The sequence below is a fragment of the Budorcas taxicolor genome, chromosome 5, assembly GCF_023091745.1.
Source record: "Budorcas taxicolor isolate Tak-1 chromosome 5, Takin1.1, whole genome shotgun sequence".
Classification (NCBI taxonomy): Eukaryota; Metazoa; Chordata; class Mammalia; order Artiodactyla; family Bovidae; genus Budorcas; species Budorcas taxicolor.
Genome location: NC_068914.1, coordinates 103,538,786 through 103,547,179, shown reverse-complemented (window position 1 = coordinate 103,547,179; position 8,394 = coordinate 103,538,786).

Genomic DNA, 8,394 nt, shown 5'->3' with positions numbered 1-8,394 from the left:
CAATCCTGTTTATCCTCCCTTCCTTTTGTTCTTTCCCTCATCAAAAATGAGTCCTGTAAGATCTCATTTGCTGTTCCAAAAATATATGAACATAAATGGAAAATATTATCCAATTATATCTGAATCTGTCTAATCTTGAGGTACATTTTCATGCATCTTCCTTATTCAGTTATATTTAGAATTGTGTATATATTCAGGGGGCTTTCCTGGTGGCTCAGCCGTAAAAACTCTGCCTGCAATGCAGGAGTCCCAGGAGACACAGGTTTGATCCGTGGGTCAGGAAGATTCCCTGGAGGAGAACATAGCAACACACTCCAGTATTTTTGCCTGGAGAATCCCATGACAGAGAAGCCTGGCAAGCTATAGTCCATAGGGTCACAAAGAGTTGGACACCACTGAGGCGATGTTTAGCACACATGCACACATATATATTCAACATCAAGACAAAGTTTTTTTTGATTAGTACCATATTAATCATGGCACATTTTGTACTCAAGCTTGTCTTTTTTTGTAATTTGAACAACATCTGGACTTTAGTTAATAAGATTGTATCACATGTTAATTTCCTGTGTGTGTGTGTGTTTTTTTTTTGACAACATAGTATTTCTTTATATTGTCAGAATTGGATTAGAAGTTTCAAGCCTCATTCAAATATTAAAAAAAAACACTAAGATAACAAACTGTCTAATTTTTCAGCAATAATACTAGATAACAAAGTACACAGAACTACATTGAAGTTTTGAGTGAATATGAAATGAATTCTATTCATATTGTCAAACAAGTGGAATCAAAATGTCATAACAATTTTAGCTAGGTAAAAATTCATAAGTTTTATAAAAAAATATGTATACAAAAGCTTTTCTACTACACTTGATAAAGACTTGAGAAAGAACATCAGAAAAAAGAAGAGAGAAAAATTGGAAAACATAAACTAAATGAAATGGAAATATTGAATATGAAATAGAAAAAGTGAAACAAACTAGATAAAAGTAATATATCATCATATATTCTAGTTGTTTTAAAATATGGCTGCTCATTAGAAATGCATCTGGAGCTTTGGAGAAAAAAAGCAACACCTGGGCATTTGAATTTAAAAAAAAAATTCCAATATAATTTTGATATGCATCTGGATTTAAAAAGTGACACACATTTTCATCCTTCCAGTCAGTCTATGTCTTTTGTTGGTTCATTTAATCCATTTACATTTAGGACAATTGTCATAATGTATAATGCTATTACCATTTTCTTAATTGTTTTGGGTTTATTTCTGAAGGTAGGTCTTTTCCTTCTCTTGTATTTCCTGCCTAGAAAAGTTCCTTTAGCATTTGTTGTAAAGCTGGTTTGGTGGTGCTGAATTCTCTTAATTTTTGCTTATCTGGAAAGTTTTTGATTTCTTCATCAAATCTAAATGACAGACTTGCTGGGTGGAGTATTCTTGGTTGTAGGCTCTTCCCTTTTATCACTTTAAATATATCATGCTATTCTCTTCTGGCTTGTAGAGTTTCTGCTGAGAAATTAGAATTTCTCAATAAACTTACAGGGGTTCCCTTGTATGTGATTTGTCTTTTTCCCCCTGTTGTTTTTAATATCTTACTTTTATCTTTGATTTTTGTTAGTTTGATTACTATGTGTCTCAGTGTGTTCCTCCTTGGGTTTATCCTGCCTGGGAATCTCTGCACTTCCTTTTCCATGTTAGGGAAGTTTTCAGCTATTACCACTTCAAATATTTTCTCAGGTCCTTTTTCTCTCTTCTCCTTCTGGGACCCCTATAATGGAAATACTAGTGATTTTAATGTTGTACCAAATATCTCATAGGCGGTCTTCATTTTTTTTTTCTTTCATTCATTTTTCTATAGTCTGTTCTGCAGCAGTGATTTCCACCATTCTGTACTCCAGGTCACTTATCCATTCTTATACATCAGTTATACTGCAATTTAGTTCTTTTAGTGTATTGTTCATCTCTGCTTGTTTTTTAGTTCTCCTAGGTCTTTGATAAACATTTCTTACATCTTCTCCATTCGTTTCTGAGATTCTGGATCATCTTCACTACCATTATTCTGAATTCTTTTTCTGGAAGGTTGCTAATCTCCACTTCATTTAGTTGTTTTTCTAGGCTTTTATCTTGTCCCTTCATCTGGGACATAACTCTCTGCTTTTTCATCCTGATTAATTTTCTGTAGTGTGGTTTTCACTCTAGCCACTGTGGTTCTTCTTGCTTCTTCTGTCTGCCTTCTGGTGGATGAGGCTAAGTGGTTTGTGTAAGCTTCCTGATGGGAGGGACTGGATGGGAAAAATTGAGTCTAGCTCTGATGGGCGGGGCCTTACTTAATAAAGCTTTAATCCAATTATCTGCTGATGGTGGGGTTGCCCTCCCTCCCTGCTAGTTGTTTGGCATGGGGTCTATGGGATCTATTGTAGGGTTAATGGTGACCTCCAAGAGGACATAAGCCAAGGGGCAGCTTCCAGGACTGCTGCTTCCTGTGCCCCCTTCCCTGCAGTGAGCCACTGCTGACACATACCTCCACAGAAGACCCTCCAACACTAGCAGGTAGGTCTGTTTCAGTCTCCTGTGGGGGTCACTGCTCCTTCACCTTGGGTCTTGGTGCACACAAGATTCTGTGCCCTCCAAGAGTGGAGTCTGTTTCCCCTAGTCCTGTGAAAGTCCTGTAATCATATCCCACTGGCCTTCAAGGTCAGATTACCTGAGGATTCCCAGTCCATTTGCTGGATCCCCAGTCTGGGAAGCCTGATGTGGGGCTCAGAACCTTCACAACACTTCACAACAACTATTAGCATTTTTCTAATAATTAGGAGTGATGAGTATCTTTTCATGTGCCTATTGGTCTTTGGCATTATTGGTGTCCTATTTGTGGGTCACCCACCCGGTGGGTATGGGACTTGACTTTATCATGATTGTGTCACTATACCATCTTGATGTGGCTTCTTCTTTGTCTTTGGACTTAGGGTATCCTTTTTTGAGGGTTTCACTGTCCTCCTGTCGATGGTTGTTCAACAGCTAGCTGTGATTTTTGTGCTCTTGCAGGAGGAGATGAGTGCACATCGTTCTGCTCCACCATCTTGAACTGGGCAAGCTTGTCTTAACATCATTAAAAGATGGATTTTTTTCTCCTTTTTTATTATTTCACTGTTTATGCTGAGTAATATTCCTAATATTGCATTGTATATATGTACCAAATCATCCATTCATCTGTCAATGGACATTTAGATTGCTTCCACCCCTTGGCTATTGTAAATAGTGCTGCTATGAACATAGTGTATGTGTATCTTCTAAAGTAAGAGTTTTCTGCAGGTTTTTGCTCAGGAGAGAGATTGTTGGATCATATGGTAGCTCTATTTTTAGTTTCTTGTGGAACCTCAGTACTGTTTTGCATAAAGACTGCACCAATTTACATTCCCACCAACAGTGTAGGAGGGTTCCCTTTTCTCCAAACCATTTTTAGCATTTGTTATTTGTAGACTTTTTAATGACGGCCATTCTGCTCATTATGAAGTGGTACCTCATTATAGTTTTGATTAGCATTTTTCTAATAATTAGGAGTGATGAGTATCTTTTCATGTGCCTATTGGTCTACTATGCCTTCTTTGGAGAAATGTCTATTTAGGTCATCTGCCCATTTTTTAAAAAATTATTTATTTATTTATTTTCTGTTGTTGTTATTGAGTTGTATGAACTGTTTGTATATTTTGGAAATCAAGCTGAAAGAATCACTTTAACAGTTTTTGTAGGTTCAATTTAGTGGTGATGAACGTCTTTAACTTTTGCTGATCTATAAATCTCTTAATCTCTCCTTAAATTCTATAAAATAACCTTGCCAGGCAGGCTATTCTTGCTTGGAATTCTTTTTCTTTCAGGTCTCTGAATATATCATTCCCTTCTGTCCTGCAAAGTTTCTCTGAAAAAAATCTTGGGAATCTTATGAGGGCACCCTTGTATGTAACGAGTTGCTTGTTTCTTGCTACTTTTAAGATCCTATCTTTATCTTTAGTTTTTGATGTTTTAATTATAATGTGTTTGGTATGAATTTCTTTGCATTTAACTTTCTTGGAACTCTGTACTTCCAGCACCTGGATGTCTGTTTCCTTTTCCTGATTCAGGAAAATTTCAGCCATTATTTCTTTAAAGAGTTTTATTTCCTGTTCTCTTATGCTTTTCCGTCTGGGACCTCTAGTATGTGTGTTATCCTGCTTGATGTTCTATAGGTACCTAAAATTATCTTCACTTAAAAAAAATCATTATTTCCTTTTTATTGGTTATGTAATTTTTAAATTTAAAGTTATTTTTAATTGGAGGATAATTGCTTTATAATATTGTGTTGGTTTCTGTCATATATCAACATGAATCAGCCATAGATATATGTATGTCTCCTCCCTTTTGTGCCTCCCTTCCACCTCCCACTTCCCACCTTCCATCCCAACCCACCCTTCTAGATTGTCACAGAGCACCAGATTTGAGCTCCCTGCATCATACAGCAAATTTCCACTGGTTATCTAATTTTACATATGGTAATGTATATGTTTCAATGCTACTCCCTCAACTCATCCCACCCTCTCCTTCCACCGTTGTTTCCACAAGTTTGTTCTCTTTGTCTGCATCTTCACTGTTACCCTGAAAATAGGTATAGTCACTTTTCAAAATTAAAATTCTTTTTTAGAATGATTTTTGTTTGTCTTTTGCTGCTCCTTTTGATGATATTTTTCTGCCCTTGCATTCCAGGTGATGAAACAAAATTTATATTTAAAGGCAGGGCAAGGAAAATTAAACATAAAATTCTCTGTGTCTATTGGCCTCCTCCCACCCTCGCTAGTATGTGGTGTGCATCTGTATTGCACACTAACCAGAGTTCCTCAAAGATAGGAATGCCTGATTCATCATAAATATCACTCTTCTGATGCAGTAATATAAGTCCCTAAAAGAACGGTGTTCCTTCCCAGTGCTGTAGGGATTATCGTGACTTGACGTTTGCCGTGCACATTCTTACCTGGACTATGTAGCTTTGGTGAACTTTATGCAAATATCAGTATTTCATTTGTTGTACAATCCTTTGTCTTGAAAATGTACATGATTGTGCTTTCAACTTCGAACAGGTGGAACAGTTGTCAGAGATTTCTAAGCATCTATTTCTTAGATTATAATCTTTAGTTTGGCTCAAATAAGACTCCCTTTTTTCTTCTTAACTTGACTGTTATTTGAACTTTTATCTACACAAGTCACCGATCTGATTTTCTTCCTATACAGGGTGTCACTGAATCACTTCTGTGTGTTTCCCAGTTAAGCTACTGTATTCTTCAGTTCTGTGACTATAATTTGGTATTTACAGTTTTTGTCTCTTTGCTGAAGTTCTCACTGTGTTCATCCTATCTTTTACTGAGTTCTGTTAGTATCTTTATGACTGTTACTTTGAAATCTTTATCAGATAGATTACTTATTTCTGTTCACTAAGGTCTTGTTTCCGAGGTTTTATCTTGTTCTTTAATTTGGAACATATTCTTCTGTTTCCTTGTTTTGATTGACTCTCTGTGTTTGTTTCTATGTATTGGTGAAGCATCTACCTCTTCTAGTCTTAACAGCATTGCCTTGTGTAGGAGATGACGACTGGGGTCTAGAAGTGCCATCCCCCCAGGCCAAAAGAGACAAGGGGTGTCACTTGGGTGGACTGTGTGTCATAACCATCTGTGGTGGGTCTCTGAAACTATAGTGTAGGAGTTGGGGAGGGGCAAGGAGCTTGCCTGACTGGCTGTGGCAGTGCCATGACTGCAAAGGACAGTGTTTGAGGTTTGTTCCAACCCCTGAAGTGCCTTTCTTACTGTTTCCTTCTTTGGTTATTTTTAATAACCTTCTAGTTGGTCTACAGATAGATTTTGCTCTCATGGAACCATCTCTCTCCTCTTAATTGCTTATCATCATGTATTTATTAAGCTTTGGAATTCACTTCAGTTGAAATTTCCCACACATTTTTTTCCACATAGAGTCAGTTCACTTGAAGAGAGCTGTGGAGCCCTCTGTTATCATGGTACACCTTTCATTCTAGGTTAAACCTGTGTTCATTTCTTCTTGAACAGGAGCAGGAACAGTGGCCCAGTTTGCTCAGAATTATACTCTTTCTTGCGGAGCAGGTTTATGAGAGGTCAGTTCAGTTCAGTTCAGTCGCTCAGTCGTGTCCGACTCTTTGCAACCCCATGAATCACAGCACGCCAGGCCTCCCTGTCCATCACCAACTCCCGGAGTTCACTCAGACTCATGTCCATCGAGACAGTGATGCCATCCAGCCATCTCATCATCTGTCGTCCCCTTCTCCTCCTGCCCCCAATCCCTCCCAGCATCAGAGTCTTTTCCAATGAGTCAACTCTTCACATGAGGTGTCCAAAGTACTGGAGCTTCAGCTTTAGCATCATTCCTTCCAAAGAAATCCCAAAGTTGATCTCCTTCAGAATGGACTGGTTGGATCTCCTTGCAGTCCAAGGGACTCTTAAGAGTCTTTTCCAACACCACAGTTCAAATGCATCAATTCTTCAGCGCTCAGCCTTCTTCACAGTCCAACTCTCACATCCATACATGACCACTGGAAAAACCATAGCCTTGACTAGACGGACCTTAGAGGTCAGTAGCCTTTAGTATTCTCAGCATAGAATTCTGTCCTTTTAGAGAACTGGAGCTGCTACATTGGAGCCTCCTGGCCTGGCATGCTCTGGGTAGAGCTTTTGCCTTATGAATGGGGGCTGGGTAGATATAACCAGACATTTTAGCTACTCTTGTTTTGAAAAGATCTTCTTCAATGCAGAGCTGGAGGGGATATGTTTGCAGCAACTACAATCAAGAGGACATGGTAACCTTTGGCTGGGATCCAGGAACAGAGGGATCTCTGTGTTCCTGCTTGCACCTGCATGAGTGCACTTTTACCTCTGCTGGGATAAGAGAGGGCAGGGAGTGTGAAGGTCCTGGCTCAAATGTCATACTCTTGCTATTCTTCCTGAGATTTAGGTTTGGCTGCATAAGTATTTTTAGTTTGTTGTTTCCTTATTCCCAGATATTTCCGTGGTAGGCCTTCAAGTTGAACATATATTTATTATAAGATCTCAGGATCTTAAGCCTCAAAATTTTTCAAGGATAAAGAAAAAAATCTAGGCAAACATATATCAAAACCTACACCAGCTTTATTCATAATATCTAAAAACTGAACTCACATCAACTGCCCATTTACTTAAGAGTGTATAAACAAATTTTCATATATGTGTACAATGGAAAATGGAAAACTACCCAGCAATAGAAAGAATAATTTACTTATACATGATAAAATAAATAAATCTCAAAATCATTCTACTCGGTGAAGAAGCCTGAGAAAAAGAGCACATGCTGTATGATTCTGATATGTATCATTCAGATCATTGGTTATCTGGAGATGGGTTTAGAGGGAGGAGTGGACTGAAGGCAGGCATAATCATCTTTTGGAAAAGATGGTAATATTCTCTATTTTGATGTGGTGGCATTTTCATCAACGCCAAAACTCATGAAATTGTGCACTTTGAATGCGTAATGCTTATTTCACACCAATTATTTATCAATAAAGTGCTTTAAAAAATAATGATTAAGTCTTTTTTCAGACCCAAGTATTAGCATTGTAAAGGAAAGACTCAGAAATACTTTGTTTTTAAAAGAAGTTTTTATTTTCACCTGTAAAATAGAAAGTTATGCACAAAATTGGAAAATTTATTATCACTATGTGATAATTATATATTTATTATTTGTAACAATAAATAATACCATTTATTATTATTAATTCACAATTTATTTAGATAACTCATATAAAAATCTGAATAGTAAAAGTAGTCTGGAGGCGGTCCTAAGATGGTGGAGGAATAGGATGGGGAGACCACTTTCTCCCCTAAAAATTCATCAAAAGAACATTTGAACGCTGAATAAATTCCACAAAACAACTTCTGAATGCCGGCAGAGGACATCAGACACCCAGAAAAGCAGCCCATTGCTTTCGAAAGGAGGTAGGAAAAAAAAGTAAAAGATAAAAAGAGAGATAAAAGAGGTAGGGACAGAGCTCCGTCCTGGGAAGGGAGTCTTAAAAAAGAGAGAAGTTTCCAAACACCAGGAAACATTCTCACTGGCAAGTCTGTGGCGAGCCTTGGAACCTCAGAGGGCAACATAACCAGGAGGAAAAATAAATAAATAATTAAACCCCACAGATTATGTGCTCAATGGTAACTCCCAGATGAGTTGCAGCGCAGAAGCCCACATCTGCCACTAGCAAGCGGGGGCTGGGCAGGGAGGCATGGGCTACATTGCTTAGAGTAAGGACCCAGGCTGAATGCCCTGAGGACAATCTGAGGGAACTAACTTGAGATAGCAAACCAGACTGTGGGATA